Source organism: Aquila chrysaetos, chromosome 20 (assembly GCF_900496995.4).
Source record: "Aquila chrysaetos chrysaetos chromosome 20, bAquChr1.4, whole genome shotgun sequence".
Classification (NCBI taxonomy): Eukaryota; Metazoa; Chordata; class Aves; order Accipitriformes; family Accipitridae; genus Aquila; species Aquila chrysaetos.
In genome coordinates, this window is record NC_044023.1 from 674,019 (window position 1) to 691,495 (window position 17,477).

General features: G+C 40.8%; 1 long non-coding RNA gene across 2 annotated transcripts in view; it reads right to left on the minus strand.

Moving 5' to 3' along the window:
• Positions 1–2,347: 2,347 nt before the first annotated feature.
• The window catches only part of LOC115353723, a 28,796-nt gene continuing 13,666 nt past the window's right edge, over positions 2,348–17,477 (minus strand). Inside the window, exons 2-6 of one of the 2 annotated variants that reach the window (XR_005930982.1) lie at positions 16,177–17,182; positions 14,547–16,091; positions 10,608–10,740; positions 8,289–8,407; positions 2,348–7,804 (exon numbers count right to left, since the gene is read on the minus strand). This is a non-coding gene — a long non-coding RNA (uncharacterized LOC115353723). The remainder of the gene's footprint in view (positions 7,805–8,288; positions 8,408–10,607; positions 10,741–14,546; positions 16,092–16,176; positions 17,183–17,477) is intronic. The other variant, XR_005930981.1, reaches the window with a different exon arrangement.

Here is a 17,477-nt window from a genome sequence, read left to right on the forward strand (position 1 = left end):
GGGGAGAGGCCGTGTCCTGCTCAGCAGAGCTCAAATCATGTAGGAATACAAAGCAATCCGTAGCAAGGGCTCCATGAGAGACGGCCGGGTGTCCCTGAAGGAAGGAATAGCAAGAAGGTGGGAGGAGGACAGCAGGGCATGGAGTGAAAGTAAAAGCCTGTGCGGGAAAGGGAGAGCGCAAACAGCAGTCAGCAAACGCCACAGAGAATTTAACCAGAACTGAAGGAATTTCTCCCAGAGGCTCTCCTTTTGTTAGTTGAATTCTGCCAGGATAAGCTTTTTTTTTTTAAGTAATAATCTTGCAGCAAAGAGGTAGAGGCAGTTTTGCAGAGGGAGATAACAATTAGGACAATTAATAATTCTTTGCCACTGAGGGAACACTTACACAACAAACACCTAACGTTCAGGTAAGGCTGAGCCCACCTTATGAACAAGGTGCTTTCTGAAAATGTGCTGCTCTCAGCAACACTTTGTTCCTGTGCTGGAAATCCCTGATCATTTCAAATCCATTTTACGTATTTCTGAGTCTGCCAGCTGATCTCTGACCAGCCCAAGGGATTTTAGTGGAGGAAAATGACTCGGACTCCAAGCATTAACAGGCCTGTCAAATATCAACGCTCTTGAATGGAGCATCTTCCCCTCCTGGTGCACATCGTCACCATGGTCCTGGTGCTCAGCAGGCCAGGAGAGCCTGGCCAGGAAGAGTGTTGCAGCGGGTGATGAGGCTGCTTTGCCTGCACTGCTCAGTAAAGGCATCTGAAGGTCCCTGCACGGACTTCTCTGGCTTGGGCACCACCAGCGGAGCCGTCGGGAACGACAGCAGCGTGGCAGAGCAAGACCATAACTGGAAACTGCAGTAAAGAGTGTGATCTTGATTCAATAAATGACTGGGATTTGCACCCTAATACCCAATAACTTGAACTACAAACAGAAAATAAGCAACTTTTATGTGTAACTGAGACTACTGTATTTTTGCAAACTGAGGACCTATTTGGGGCCGATCTACCAGATGAAGGGACACTTTCATTCTCATGCAGGAAGGACTTCCATGACTGATAAATATCAGTTTATCTTTTTTAGCCCCACCAAACTAAGCATGACAGAAGACAACTATTTATAAATACCCTTAGGGGTAAATATCAAGCAGGAAGGACTGCATGAGTTAAAGGTTAATGTTAGCCTGGGATCAAATGGGTATAACTTAGTCATGAATAAATGCAGACTGGAAATTAGAAGACAGTTAACAGTAATGTGAGGAGCAAAATTCTGGAGTGCCCTGTGATTACAGAGGTGGTCTGAGAAGCTCATGGACAGATTGTGCAGCTAAGTAGAAATTCCTGAAGACAGAAAATGGCTTTTTGTTGTGAGTCCTCAGGGATTTGGTGTGCCGCTGTAGTTGAAAAGAGAAGGGATTGCTGGTTTCGCGCCCCTGCCCCCTACTAGATTTATCGTGTATGAGTCCAAGGGTTTCTGCTGGTTATCTGAGGGGATAAGAAAAAATTCCTGTTGGTATATCGTCTAACTTGTGGGGGTTTGGATTGTTATTTTTTTCCCATCCTCTCAACCACTGAAGATTAGTCACAGCTAGAAACAGGATATAAGTGAGATTTGCTAAGTAGCATTAATATCATGGGGGTCTGGCTGGTGGTCCTGGCTGGTGTTCTCACAGTCAGATTACTCACAAGTTCAGGTTCGGATGGAAACTCCTCCCTTGGTCGAGGCAGCAGAGACTACCAAGAGCTGGTATCCTTGTTCTCCTGGGCAGCAGGGGACGTCACTCACTTCCTAAAGACCCCCGGCAATTTTCACTAAACAAGTTTGCATCAGGATGCAAATATGTATCAGGAACCGATGCTGTTGATGACTTCTAACTCTCTTCTTGGTGCATGTCACAGGCATGAGCTTGGTCTTCTGCTACAGGCTATGGCGCTGTCACGCCTGTGCCACGCCAGCAGATATCCTTCGTACCGTTTTGCCCAAGACATCTATTGCCCAGTGGCATGCAGATGTTGAGGCCTCAGCTATATAACCCTGGTCTCGCTTCCAGCCCTGGGTCCTTGTATTACCCAAACACATAGCAGCACCGCACGGTCTGCTCAGTGATCACCCAGTGCTCAGTGATCTTTCAGTGGAAAACAGGTGTGTAAAATAGTGATTTTCTAAACTGTGGGTGAGGAAGTTGTTGGGAGACATGCCTCAGTGCTAGGAGGCACCATGGGCATGTGGTCTGCTGTCCCGCTCGCTGGCTTGGCACGCATAGCTTCACGTCTGTCAAGGGACTGCATCCTGTATTTCTGATTAATCACACTGGACACAGCACGTTGACAAATGAAAAATACCTGGAAGATCTCAATAAATAATATATTCATCTTCTTTCTGCAACATAGAAGACATAATCACAGCTTGATATTTCATTCATTAAAGTACATCTATTTTCCTAATAAACGAAAAGTCCATGTGGCATTATAGAGGAGCTGAGACATCACCAACTGTCCAGCTTTCCCATTTGCTTTATTGATTTCCTTGGTCCCCTGCTAGCAACTTCGGGCCTGGTTAAACTATTATCTGTCTGTTACATCACAGCCATAGTATTTTTGTGGACTCTCAAGTGAACATCCTACACTCTCCAGGTCATCGTCCTTTCTTGCTGTTACACAGTATAAGCCCAGAATATTTAAAGCATGATTTTGTGTTGTACCAAACTGCTCTAGAAAGCACTCTTCACGGATTATAAAGTAATTATGGAGGACAAGTTTCACTCGTTCCCAAAATAGCCTGGCGTCAAATTCTCAGCTGAAATAAACTGCTATCTTGCCATTGCCTTGAGCGCAAACCTACCAGGACAGAGCAGCAGCAGGTCAGGTCCAAAGTGGTGAGCAGTAAATGGGGCAGAGGAGCTCGGTCATAAAACTGACAGTGAGTTAGGCTGATACATATTTTATTTTATTTTATTTTATTTTATTTTATTTTATTTTATAAACTGCTGGGAAGGCTGGGATTAGTGGGGGCTCTCAGAATATCCAAGTCAATGTAGCTGATTATTTAAACCAAAGATACAGCTTTCTTCAGAGCCTTTTTATTACTCGATAGGTTAGTGGTGAAAAATAACCTCTAGTGGAAGGCTAAGCAAGCAGGAGATGAAGATACATTATTTAGAGTTGAAGATGTTCAGGACAAGGATTACCTATTCCTTTGTGCCTGCACAGTGCCTGGCACAATGGGACCCCCTTATATGGGGCAACATGTAGTAAGCATAAGTAGCAAAAATATAGTATTCCGTGTTCAACTAGAACAACTATAGTAGAAGACATGACAGATGGGATTAGCCCACACTTGTCATTTGTATTTGAGCCCTATTTAAGTAGTGAGCTGCTTCTGCCTACTGATCTTGATTTCTATTCAGAGAAAAAGTGTTTTTCTGATACACATTCTCCTTAATAGCCCATAGGATCTTCAATAAAATAAAACACCTGAAGCATGTTGTAAATACAGGTATGGACATGCAAGTGCCTCTCTTTAGGGATAATTTTGAAAAATTTCAGTGTTTTTTGGAATAGCAGGCTTTATTGTATGTTGGGATGCCACTGGCTAATAGCTGTGTGGTAGTCAAAGCTCACGTGCTTGTGATCACATTGCAGTCAGTAGCACCATAAGAACATGCAACAAAAGCACTAAACATCAGCCTAACTGTTCCCAACCAATTACTGGGGTTTGGATGACACAGTTTTAGGGTGCTCAACCTGATGTGTCAGTTTTTAAGATTTTTTGAGCCTGTGTTCTCCTACAAGTCATGCTCCTTTAAGATGTGCTCAGCTGAGCTTCAGTTTCATGTAAGGTATACCCTTATTTCATGGAATATGAATTCTTTGCTCACGCCTATATAATGTAAGTAAAGATTAAATCTACTGACCAGATGGAGGGAGGAATGGCAACCTATCAAGCTATTTAATTTCCTCTTCCCATTGCAAACAATTGTCTGCTTAGGTTGAGAAAAAAACATCTCTGCTTAAGAGTGTTCTTATATGGGCTGAGAATACAGTAAACGAAAGCAAATGTGTTCTGTGAATCTGTAAAAAACTGCACCACTTCCACTTAAAAAACTCTTGGAAATCCCTTTATGGAATATTGTATCTTTTATTCTTCTAGTATTAATGGTAACAGATGCCACAAAAGGCCACTGCTTGATTTTGCAAAGCCCCAACCTGTTGATTGTGCTTTACCACCAGAGAAGCTCTTTTATATTTGGCATTTATATGAAAATTAAACTCCTCATTCTTGAATTTGGTAGCTTCCCATAGATCTGTTTTTCTCAAATTCTGCTTTTTCTTTTTCTCATATAATTTTCACCAGTAAGAATAAGCCTTTTGGATCAATTAAACTGTTCATTTTTTCTAGACAAAGGATTCTTTCCTATTTTCTTTTGTGACTCTCTCTTCTACTATCCCTTTATTTCAGTAGGAATTATAACAGAATTGACAAGAGCAGGGATGTTATTCCCCACTCCTCTTTCCTCTGATGGATTTTTCAGAGTTGGAGAAAAAAGATAGTGTTACTTTAGAAGCAATTTGATCTATTTATGGAGTCCTGTGCTTTGGTTTTCAGCTCTTCTTTTCAGGACTTAAATGACCCCTTTTATGGGGGAAAAAACCCCCTATGTACATTATGTGATATTGTGTGTGTTAAATTTCCAGGATAACTAATCTTCTGAGTATTACGTTAGAGCACTCTGAGGCACCAGCGGGTATGCCTATTTGCTTAGTATCTCATCAGTGAGATAACTGGACTGTGGGATGTGGCTGAGCAACAGTAATCAAGTAGTAAACATTGGAGTAGTCCCATCTATCCTGACCAGGCTCCGGCTGGGGAATGACACAGGGAAAGCTGAGGAACTGGAGGCTGAAGGGCTACGAACGAGGAAGGCAAAGATGGTAAGTCTGCAGCATAGGAGATAAGGACTTGGAAAATGAAAGTACGGGGCCTTAGACATCCCTGGGACCACAACCATAATGTCCTCTACGGTGTGAGATGCTGAGCAAAGGGAAGAAAAACACTCCCTGCTTCCAGCTGCTCAGTACCTGAAAAGACAAAGGGGTCTCTGGAGAAAAGGCTACAAAATTAACAATAGATCTGGTTATGGCTAACCACATTATGGTGTGTGCTGTGTTTCTAACTAGCTGTCTCATCTGCTCACTACTGCTCTTCTAATTTTGAGGAGCCATAGTGGTTCAAGAAGGGAGTTCTGGGATGAGGGGCTTTACATAGAAGACCGTGGGATTAAAGGCGTGAAGGACAGAGGTAAAACATGTCCAGATAAGCAACTACGATTAATGGTAAAAAAGAAAGTCTGGATTTGGTAACAGAGCAAGAAGGTGGGCAATAGGTAGTAGCTGGGTCTCGTGCTGTTTCAGAAAGAGGGCTAGACGAGGATGAGGATGAAGATGCCTGAATAAATCATGTAAAGGGAAGAGAGCCTGCCATGAAAAAGTACAGAGGAAGCAGCGTTAGCAAGGGCACTTGCAGTTGGTGGTGTGCAAGGAGAGGCAGAGGGGGACAGGACCTTTTCAGAGTAAATCGAAGAGTTCAGTCACTTCACATCTTCCATTGTGCTCTGAGAATTTTTCCTGGATAATAGTTTTCCAACTTTCTAAATGTTTTTGCAATTTTAATGATATTTTTAAGGTCAAACCAAGCAACCGGTAAACAGCATCAGGCTGCTTAAAGTCAAGCACATGAATGCTGTAAATGACAAAGCAAAGTGGAAGACTATGAGAATGACAGATCATGATTATGACAACAATTTGTGTTGTCTGGATTATCACATGTGATGTCTGGGTACAACGGAAAATGTTTTTTAAAGCTGCTGTTTTTTTCACATATTCTCTGAAAATCTTTCATCTGCTCTCAGTGCCAAAGCTGACCCTTGTTGACTAAGATATCTTCCACTCAATAGGTTTGCTCCCAAAAAAGCCCACTCCTTCTCCCTCAGTGATGAAAATAGCATGATTAATGTTTTTGCAAGGTTAAAAGTTTTTTTATTTATATAGGCAGAAAGAGAGCACTTCTCAGTAATACTACAGTTAAATAAATTACCGGCTACTCAGCAGGTCAAAGGATGCTTGTGAGTAGTATTTAATCAAATGGTGGGGATACAGGCATAATATCAGAGCAGTAGTCATGCCATGAAATAATTAGGGTATTTCCTAGCACAGAAAATCCTTCTCAATGCCATTTGGGGCAGCTAATGCTAAAGATTATGATTTGTTCTCAAGTTCTCAGATTTCCATGTTGCTGTAGCAAAACCTAATCTTTTGAATTCCTAGTAACACAAAGCTTTTTCCAGACAAAAATGCATAATACATGAAGTATTAAGAATGATAATTAGAACTTCTCAGATTTAAAGACCATGCAAAGATCTTGCATTAGATCCGTATGATACATATGATTTAGATGATAGTGTCTGTGCTATAAACTGGAGGCAAGGCCAGACATCACTGGTATCGACAGGACTACAAATCAAGAGTGTCTACATTCGTGACTGGACTTAGATCATCAAACAGGAGGTAAAAGACAGTCTGCAAAATTGAGAGATGCAAATATATTACCAATATTAGAACAGAAAGTGCAGGTAGCTAGGAAATATCTTTACTTATTTTGCAAGCCTGAATTTTGAGTGAACTGTCACCTCAATCATGGAGTAAATCAGGCTATCCAGATCTGGTTTTGATCTAATGCTCAATTTTGTATCAACAAATAATATGTTGGTACTAGTGGAAATTATTTCCAATGTTCACTGGTGTATTTCAGAATAGGCTCCAGTGATCAATCCTCCAAGAGACTGGTATTATCAATATGCTGCCACTAACACCCAAAGTAGGTACACAGAGGAAAGCACTAAAATTCCCAGGAGAAGAACTAGCAGGGAAAGAAAATCTCATTTTCTGATTTCCATTTACAGCCTAAAATAGCCTCTCTGCTGGGAGCAGTAGTTCTTTGGAAAAACAGTGATTATGAAGACTATGGTCTTATTTACTTTCCACCAGTGTTGCAGCATACTACGTATACTCATAGGGCATTTTTAGTCACAGATTCTGCCAGGCAGAAACACAGTGGAGTTAATCACATAGCAAATTAAACAAAAGCAAAAAAGCTGGTAGGCTTGGGAGGACCTGCAGCAGCTGAACATTTTGTTACCCCTTCTAGGCAAACTTTCCAAAATTGCATATGGGGAGGGTAAAGGCAAAGGGCAATGGTGTTTTTTTTTAACCTGGATCAAACAACCTACACGTGTATCTGCAGTTAGTAGACTGAAGCAGGCTGAGAAATCTGCCTATATTCAGATTATAGTCAGAATTAAAGCTCTTTTGTAGTGAAATTGTTGAAGTTGGTCCACCAACATATTAGCTGTTCACTGTCCTCTCACAAGTACTTTGCAGGCGATGAGCTACTGTGTGCCCCGAGCTCCAGCCCTAAGTGCAGGTGGGTGATGCAGAAGGGGCTCCTAAAGCACAGAATGGTGGGCAGAACGTTCACCAGCGGTGGACTGCCATTACCATCCAAAGACATTTCAGGCATGGGAGGAAAGGTATAAAGGGCAGGAATTAAAAGTGGTTTCAGCACAGCTCAACTGGATGCAGATATCCTCACCCTGTATCCTAGTGGGCTGATGAAATAGCTCCTGAACAACATCTTCTGCAGCACATCCTTTGTTGAAAAAGTTGTCTAGAACATTCTTGCAGAAATAAACCTTTTTTTCATTGTTCCCTTCAGTGGACATGGAAGTGTATCAGTCCTGGTAGCTTTCTCTCTAAAAACATAGAAAGAGTAAAATTAATTTATAATCAATGGTTAGTGTTAATGTATAACAAGCTAACTCAGCTCAGTATAACCAAGCCAAGAACATACAATAGAATTACGGCAATCAGCATTTATGGGAACAAACACATCACTGTTTTAAATGAAAACTATTCTTCTATTAGCTCAAAGTAGCTTGTAAAATCTTTCACTATGACTAAAATCTGGAGTAATGTTGGATATCATTCACCCAAAGATTGTGCTGTAATGCTTATTTACAGCATTAGCATTTTAAGTTTTTTGTGAAGTAAAGCAGCAGGGATCAAGTGGACTCCCGCGCATCTGCTATGCCTTTGAAAGATAGCATGTGCCTGCTCAGGAATTAAATTAGGAATTAAATATTGAATCAAGAATACATGTGTAAGGAGTTAAGGGGATCTGAATGCTGAACTCACATCCACCACGCCACAGGCATAAACAGAACATGCTATAGTCACCCTCTATCCTGAGCAGAAGTTAACTCTGCCAGCATCCCAGTGCGGCATCCCAGAGCCTCTTGCCCAGAAGGTGGCTGGCTTCCTCCCAGGGAGTGGGGAAGGAGACACAAAAGGCGCTCCTAGGAGAGAGATGTCCAAAGTGTGCTTTGTATTCTTCCAAGAGGAGAGTAAATCACCGATCATTTTATTACTATAGACTGAAAGATGGGCTGGTGGAGATGCAGTTTATGCAAGACTCCAAAGTTCAAAGGCTGAAAAGATACACTGGGTTTAAGACCGGTTATGTGTCTCTTCTGGAAGGGCAAATCCTTTACTCTCCAATGGAAAGATGCAAAGAGGATTATGATGGCAATATCCTTCCTCAGACAGGTTTTGGGTTTTTTGCTGGCAAGAGAGATCTTTCCTAATAAATAACTGCTCTTTCTTATGAGCTAGCCTTTGTCAGTGACCACAGGACTACACAGACACAAAATAGATTCTATCTGCCCAAAACAGCTCACAGACATTGACTATCATTTTGTTTTCTTTACTGGGTAAAAGGAGGAAAATGGCTTTTAAATTAGATGTTGAACCCCTTCCAGAATTGCAATATAAGACACTGAATCAATCATTCTTCATACAGTTGCCTCCTACTCCACAAGCTCCCACTACCATAAAATTGGTTGTTGCCAACTGGGCTGAGTGAATAATTTGCAGTTTCATATTTGTTAGAGGATTTTTTTTCCTCTTTGTCTTTTCATTATTTGTCCACGAGCAGACTGACTTTCTTGACTTTTTTTTTTTTTTTTCCAAAACATGTGCTGTAATCACTCTGCAAGTAATTCTGGCCGTAAATCATTTGTGAGCAATTTGTTGTGAGAAGTCTTCAAACATTTGTCCTAATTCCGTTCATTCTATATGAACTTGCATCACGTGGTGTCTGTTTCTGTGAACACGACATCAAAAGAGCTGGTTTTGAGTATTCTCCCTGAGAACAATCCCACTTCTGAACCTAGAAAACTCACATAGAAAGCACATTTTATTGAAAATTATTTAAGACTTAGGGATGCATGTTCACTGAGATACTTGCAGTTTACATGCACCTGTAATCTTCATGCTAACTAGAAGATAGCTTTTCCAACCCTAAATAGAATGCTTTTTTACCCACTTCACAGCTCGAATCTGCTCCTCGCCAGAGCTTTTGTCTCAACCCAGTTCATTACAATTTCAGTCTCACAAAACATCCCTTGTGAGAGATGAGGCTTTCAACTGCATATAAAGTGGTTGGGTTCCAAATTACGACTGAAATGATGCACAATTTCACCATTTAAAAATTACTTAATTCCCAGAAGTAATTACTGGATTCTCCTGGTTATTGTTGCATCTTAATGAAAAATAAGACTGTATCAAAACACTAGTGGAAGAGCCTGATCGTGACCCTGCTGGAGTCAGCGGAAAGCCTCCCTTTCTCAATTTTCTAGATGGAGGAAACTGCCCTTCTCAGATTGTAAAATACCCTCTTTTCAGATAAAAGTTTAAAAGAATGACTGCACTGTTCAGAGGGATCTGGGTACTTTACCATGTGTCCTCTTCAAAAGAAAAATGAAATAATGACTCTGCAATATTGAAAAGGAGGTAAAAGTCAACTGGAACACCAAGTGCCATCATCCACCAGAGTTAGAATTTCAAATCCAAGTCTTGCCGTTGGCCTTAAATGTTTGCCTTGAAGGCGTTTGTAAAATACAGGTCTTGGCTCTTGTTGGTATGCAGTGGAAATGCTTTGCTGGTATTTTAGATAATGTAAACAGTTGCTGCAACTGTCACCCAGGTGCTTTATGATGTTAAGTAAGAAAAATGGAAATGAAAAAGTAATGAAATTCATGGATGATGATGTCTGTGATTGTAACTGGGACATGTACGGGCATCTCTTCCATTGTCCCTTACAAAGGGTCCACTCTATGAAAATAGGAAAACCTTGAAAAACAGTTAAAAAAAATCCCAAAACTGCATAGAAATACTGAAGAATGCAAGCCATAAACCAATTAACATTTTTTCAAATATGAATTTTGCAAAAGGAAGTTACATTTTGCTCTCAGACAAACTTCTTCTGAAATTATTTTTAAATTTGTTAGTGCAGAAAAGACTCAATGCATCATCTTAATGTTCTTAAGCTGTATCATCTGAGATGGACTAAAATTTTAACTCTTGGTGCTCATAACTAACTCTTGGGATAATTTAGTCTGCTTCATTTAGTCTGCTACAGAAATAAGTTGTTGATGCTAAGCATCAAAGTTCCCTGAACCCAACTTTCAGACAAGCAGTTTAGGCTTGTCTACCAACCTGGATGCTGACTCCAGCCCAACCGCGAGGACAGGAGAGCCACACGCTCCATGGGAGCTCCCGCAGGGAGCCGTGGCCACCTTCCTAACATCAGCGGACCCGAGGTGGCTGATATGAACCGTGAGTGCACTGGCTGTAACACAGAGAGTAAAATCACCATGAGACATTCAAACAAGATAATTATATTGTGTTAATTTGCATCTCATTTTTGTGATGTAGTTGTACGCAGCCAGCATAGTAACTGGAAATTAATACATCATGATTTGTGCCCTGTCATGTCACACTGCTGGCCTTTCTGAGCAAGAATTTTTTTTAATGCTATACTCATAAATCAAGTCCCTCAAGACAAGAAAATTATTATGAAGCTGAACAATAATAACTTATATTTAGACGAGCTCCTACTTTTTCTTCCACCTGGAGTAGAATAGGGAGCTCTTAGACTGTTTTCTTGTATGCCAAAGTTAAATTTTACATCTTCAGCAACAGCAAATAAATCCATGTTTCTGTTACGTTACTTAACCAGCGTAGCGTCGTATCCACTCTCTAGAAAGGTCTGTATTTTCTCCTCTGAGCGGGTAATACTACATGCATTAGTTTAAAGGCCAATACCACCATTTTAGAGAGGTGGCACAGCAGTTCCTGCATCAAGTGATGTGTACAGTATTCCTCTTCCTGCTAGATGTGGATCCCCAACATAATAGAATCTTTTAATTTAGTTTTACTTATAGTTTATGCTGAAACACGTCAAATGTGATGAACTCAGAGACACAGCATATTTCTTTGCACTTTTCACCATTAGCTGGTATTTTTTTCCCAGTGCCTATGTTATGTGACTTCACATTTGGTATTCTGATACTAATGGAGTTTTAGGGCAAAGAAATGGTGACGTGCAGGCATACAGTTTTTTAAAATTTTAGAAGAAGATAGATTCTTTCTATCCATTCTTTTACCTGTAATTATTATAGAGACCTACAATATTATACATGAGAGGAAAAAGTTGCTATGCTGAAAGAACCCAAACCCTAGTCTGTCTTATTTTGAATCTGCATTTTCAAGACCATTTACATCACTGAAAGGGCGGCAGTCCAAAATATAAGTAACTTGAGCTCAAAAGGCAAGGTTGCCACCCTGAATAGCCAGAAGCCACAGCGATCATTTAAGTAACAGCACTCTGTGCAGATTCATGTGCAGTTTCATACCTGTGGCTCGCTTCCACCTACAACAGAATGAAATACTTTGTTAAACTCCATCGTGCTCTGCTCTGCTTCACTGGACCAAGTGCTGTCAAATAACGCAAAATAAAGTACACCATGTACTCTTATTCTACAGAGCAGGTATAATTGTTGTAATTATACCACAACTGCATGGCAAATACCATGTAAATACATAGCAATTGCATGTTCCTACAGCTTACTTGTTAATTATGCATTGTTACTAACAAGTTCAAAGATAAATTATCATAGCACTTGCAGCATTTGGGTGCTTGCAAAGCTCCTAAGCTGTGTAATAATGGAATTCCTACTATTAAATGCTTGCTTTTGTTGATTTTCCACTGGAGTGGGGAAGGGAAACAACCCACCTCTCACGCCCAAAGGCCTCTAGCTTAAGTGCATATTTCTTACTGGTACAGCAGAGGTATGCTACCATACAAAATAACACGACACTTCTACCAATAAGGAAATCTGGACTAATTAACAAAAAACTGGTTTCCATTAATAAATCACTTTTCAAACTTCATTTAGTAATCCTCCTAAGCAGACACTGCATTCAAAATCACTGGTACTTGCATGCAGTAGAACTAATACTGTATTCCTGACCCAATATTTAATCTTGCACAGGCTAAAACTGAGAGGAAAACCTAATTTCACAGATGTTGCTAGCAAAACTCCTATTGATTTCAGCGAGGACAGGGCTCTACCCCGACAGCTTACTTGTAAATGGATTCTTGAAATAGCTTATATTATATTATGCCAGAAATATATCACCATGTAAGGCCATTTCATAGTCTATGCAAGCTCTTCTATGAGCCGCACTGCAGTATTTTAGACTACAACTTATAACTTTTAATAGGTATTTTAACAGTATTCAATAAAATAAAATTAGCCTCTCTATAAACATTGCTCTTCTCCAAAGTGAAGCTTCCCTTTTAAGTTATGACTCTGTAATGGTTGTTTGGTCAGCCATTTATACCAACTTTTACAACCCATGTTGGATCACCTTGGGTATTATTTTAATTTTTTTTTCAATTTCATTATTTTCATACTGATTTTCAATCTGAAAGGTGATGTTGATGTTTCTGACCCTTTTTTCTCTATTGTAGTTGTTGAGCTATTTCTTCTAAAAAAATGACTAGCATTTATTGCAAGCAAGTGCAAATATTAGTCTTTAGGTATTGCAGAAGCAGTACTAGCAGAAACAAAATAGCCAGCTATTATTATCTGTTGCTTATAAAAATCTTAAGTATGGACTAAAAACCTGCTGAAATTGGCTGTGCATAAATGCAGATGAAAACGGCAACCCTGGGGCGGGGAGGTGACATGCTGGGGATGAACCAGACAAACACAGACAAGCGAGGGAAGATGGAAGCAAGGAGATGGTGGTGCTGGTCCTGCTGATGGGTAACACCCTTGGCCCCTGCCACCCCATCCGTGCGCGAGACAGGAAAACAAGGCTCCTTTGACAGCGTTTTGAGGAAGATCAGGAGATAGCTTTGTGCATGAAATGACTTCTCGGCCACAGAGGAAATTTTGGAATTATTACCTGTTGGAGGGATGAGTCACTAATTTCCTGGTAAAAGAGCTGGCTAGGGGAGGTGGGTCAAGGATGGTATTGGGAAAGCAAAGAACAGTAACTTCTTTGAAATGACGAGAAGCAGAAAACAAAAGGAAGCTGAAGAGACCATAAATGAGAGAAAATTATTTTACTTTATCATTCTAACGGCATTGGAAAGCAGGAGTGTTATGGATGTGAGCCATAAGATCATCAGAGCCTCGTTCAAAGCTTTAGTTTTCAGTTGGGATAGAAAAGGATGTATCTTAAATGCCATTTCTGTCATGGAGAAATAACTGCTGAGTTTAGATACAGTTTGTACTCATAGTGTAACCTCTGCTGAAGACGAGACACTGGATGGGAATGACAAAAAAAAATCAATGTGATCATACTGTTCATAGAAACTGGGAAATAAATTGATGGGACAAACTTGGAAGAGACTCTAAAATCCCGTTTTAAGATACTGATCTTGAAAAGATAACTACACCTTCATGAAGAAATGCCAGAGACATGGGCTGAGGTTCTGGTCTGGACAGAAGAGAATTCTGTCCAGGAATGATAGGCGAATTCATGCTTGTGGTAGAGGCTTCTTAATGACCAAGTGTGGAGGAAGCAGGGGAGAGAGCAGGAGAGCTTACAGGGAGGTAGAGAAAGGGTGAGGATGATGTTCCAGTCTGCTTTGAAAGAGCAAATAGAAAGGAGAGAGTCTAACATACAAAAGTATGACTGCATTTCAGCAGGAGAATAGCTGGCAATGCTCAAGGCAGATTTTAAGGTTAAAGACATGAATAAGGGAAGGGATGAGAACTGGCTTAGAGAAGCCAAACAGGAACCAGAATGGGATTAGATCATTGCAGCAATGCATGACGTGTTGGAGTATTTTATTATCCACTATGCTCTTTAATTGCAAGTGTAACACTGGCAATAATTTCTAAAACAAAGTATGTTCTTATTGAAGATCCTTGGCTCTTCAGTGGGAAAATAACTTCAGATGCAGAATGACTGTTGGTTTTAATGGGTTTATTTTTATGTAACGTACATTGACTTTAAATAAAAGGGAGCTGTACATTTCCAGTACTGTAAAACTGGCAGTATAATTGAGGCTCATTAGCCCAGCTGCTGAAGCTGATAGCGTCTTTGAAGACAGTATCCTTGTTCAGATAGAATTACCTTGTTTTCCTTCACTCATTTCACTCCCTCCTGAATCCTACCCTGGAGCCTGAAGAAACATTTGTAGGTTCTCCTAGAAAACAGACATCTTCCTCAGAATGCAAATGATCTTTCTTCACTCCTAGGGTCTGATCTTGTTCTTCCTGAAATCTGCAGTGAGATTCCTGCTGTCTTCAGTGGTACCAGCCACAGTGCAACCAGGCCAGATGTAAGCTTGAAATTCTCCTAATGAAAAGGCCTAAGTAAACTGAATGGGGGAGATACTCATTAATAACTATTTAGGAGAACATGGTTCCCCTGAAAGGCTAATTATTTTGAGAGTTACCCATTCAAAAAAAAGTCTAATCAATGAGAGAACAAATTAAAAATGAAGAATCTCTCATAAAAACAGACAGCAGAATACCGCATTCAAGAGGACAGCCACCAATTAAAAGAAATGTCAACAACTCAAGTGGCAGCAACTTCAAAAGGAAAATCTTTTCCTCATTTTCATATGCATTCTTCATGAGCAACATCAAGAAGTGTAACATGCTAATAGCTAATAACATTCAGAATAAGATTCACTAATTTACTAACTGAATAATTTAATGCATATCAAAGGAATGATTTTCTCATTTCATTCTTTTTTTAGATCTAACACTAAGCTGGGTATTATCAAGTAGATGAAACCACACAGATTACAAGTCATCACTGAAATAGTCATTTTAGAATTGAGTTTGTTTTTTTCTGTTGGATGTCTCTTTTGGGTTTAAGGAATCACATACCTTTTTTCCTTGTTATAATGCAGATTTCAAAAAACAAATCAGGAAGATATCTTTGTGGTCATGTGATGTTTTGCTAAAAACAGTGTTTTGCAGAGACAGAGATCTGTTAACAATGTTAAACTTTGAAAATGTAGGGGACTGCAGAGAGACAGTGCCATCCACCTGTCCCAGGAAAGCCAATAACACAGCAGTTGGGAGATGCACCTGAGGTTTAGGAGATCGGGCCCTGAGCTGAAGCAGGGATGGGACGTGGATGACTGGTGTGCCGCAGAGGTCCCCTGGCTGTCCTGGTGTGGAGGACTCTCCCTCCTGCTCCCGGGAATGGTGAGAGGTTAGTTTGATTCCAATGCAGAACAAAAGCCAAATGTTAATTTTTTTAATTGCAAAAGAACTTTTGTATACTCTAAAATGCTAGATTAGGTATTGAAAAATGTAGAAAGTCTACACGGTAAGAACCATTTCTTGTTTAATGTGATTTTTTAGAAGCCTATTTACAGAATTCTACTAAATTTAAACAATGTTTTGGCTTTGCTACTATTGCACACTATGTAGCCCGCTACCATCTGCTGAAACACTTTAAGAATACGTTACCAGTTAAGGTACCAAACAGAAAACCAGCTCTTCCTTCAGTTCATGTGTCACAGTCAGAAAGCTCACTCAGAGAGATTCCAGACTGAAAGATAGCCATCAATGTCTCGACATCTGTTTGGTGGCTGGAAGGAAGCAGAATACTCCAAGGTCAACACCAGGGCTGATACTGTTTAGCCTCTTCACTGATGACCTGGATGATGGTATAGAATGCAGAAATGACAAACTTGAAGATGACACTAAATTAGGGTTGAGTCGTTGACATGCCAAATACTAACTTTTGTGGAGGGATCTTCAGGAACTTGGGATCCAGCCAGCAGAAATCCCATCAAGTTTAACAAGATGTACAAAGTCCCACATCTTGGGCAGAATAAGGCTGGGAACTGTCTGGCTGAGCAGCAGCCCTCCTGGAGAGGACCTGGAGGTTACGGTGGACATCAGGTCAAATATGAGCCAACGGTATGCTCACTGCAAATGGGGCAAACTGCACATTGGCCTACTTTCGAAGAAGGGTGGCCAGCAGATTGAGGAAACTCATTATTCTTGTCTCAGCACCAGTAACGTCAGGCCTGGAATACTGTGTCTGGCTTTGGGCCCCCAGGTCAAGAGGAGGTTCAGAAATGGGAAGGGAAGGTAGCAGAGGGCTGCTGGGATGGTCAGGGACATAGAGCACATGCTTCAGGTGACAGAGGAGCCTGTGGCTTTTCAGTCTGGTGCAGAGGAGGCTAAGGGGTGAGCTAATAGCAGGCTGCAACTGCTTGAACTGGAGTTGGAAAGAAGATGGGGCCAACGCACTTTTCGGTAGAGACAGATGGTATAGTAAAGGGCAGTGGCCACACATTGTAGCCTGGGAGGTTCAGACTGGACATTAGGAAGAACTTCTTCACTGGGAGGATACTGCAGTATGGGAAGAGGTTGCTCAGAGGGGGACACCCAAGATTTGGTGAGGTAAAATCACAGCAGACCTGATCCAGTGTTGGTGACAGTCCTGCTTTGAGTGGAAGGTGGGAGTTAATCTAGGGGTCCCTTCACACAAATATTTCTATGATATAACTTAGATTCAAGCCAGTGGCATTATCAAAATCTTAACTAAATGATGTTAAACACAGCTAAATTAAAAGTTCACTCACTAGTATATAGGAAGGAAGATACACCTCCTCAGCTGGCTTGTTTCCTCATGGCAAACTCCCCACAGACAGGGCACACTGCTGCAGCACTCGACACATTCATATCGCTTTTCTCTCCTGATATCCCAACAGCAAACATAATGTTTCTGTGATGCCCCTTTAACAGGGAAGGAGAGACTGTTGGAACCAATGGCTTTGTGGCAGATGGAGTGACATTTGCAATTGGGAAAAAACACTCTCATGCTGCCAAAATATTAACAAGGGGCTTCCTCAGAAATATTGTGCCACAGTCACTGGTACATGTAAATTCCCCACGTAAATATGACTTCTTCCAAGGAAAAAGGTATCGTTCAGCAGGCTTTCCAAGGAGGAGGACCTCCCCGCACCATTTTTTTTCCTCTCCTGCAAACCCCTTTGTTTCCACTCACAAATTTTCAGCACTGCAACACCTC